The sequence below is a fragment of the Pteropus vampyrus genome, unplaced genomic scaffold (genome assembly GCF_000151845.1).
Source record: "Pteropus vampyrus isolate Shadow unplaced genomic scaffold, Pvam_2.0 Scaffold208, whole genome shotgun sequence".
Classification (NCBI taxonomy): domain Eukaryota; kingdom Metazoa; phylum Chordata; class Mammalia; order Chiroptera; family Pteropodidae; genus Pteropus; species Pteropus vampyrus.
The window spans coordinates 3,107,169-3,107,512 of record NW_011888989.1 but is presented as its reverse complement, the minus strand read 5'-3'; positions in this window follow the sequence as shown (position 1 = coordinate 3,107,512).

Here is a 344-nt window from a genome sequence, read left to right as displayed (position 1 = left end):
CCCACTACCTTCTGGTAACCACTAGTCTATTGTCTATGTCCCATGAATCTGTTTGTTTGTTCTGTTCATTTGTTGCTTTTAGGTTTATATCCCACCTATAAGTGATATCATGTGATTTTCAACTTTTTCTGTCTGGCTTATTTAGCTTAGCATGATTATCTCGAGGTCCATCCATGTTGTTGCAAATGGCAGTATTTCATCTCTTCTTACGGCTGAGTAATATTCTATTGTATATATGTACCACAGCTGCTTTAGCCAATCATCTACTGTAGCTTTGGTTGCTTCCATGTCCTGGCCACTGTGAATAGTGCTGCTATGAATATCAGTGTGCAAATATCTTTTCG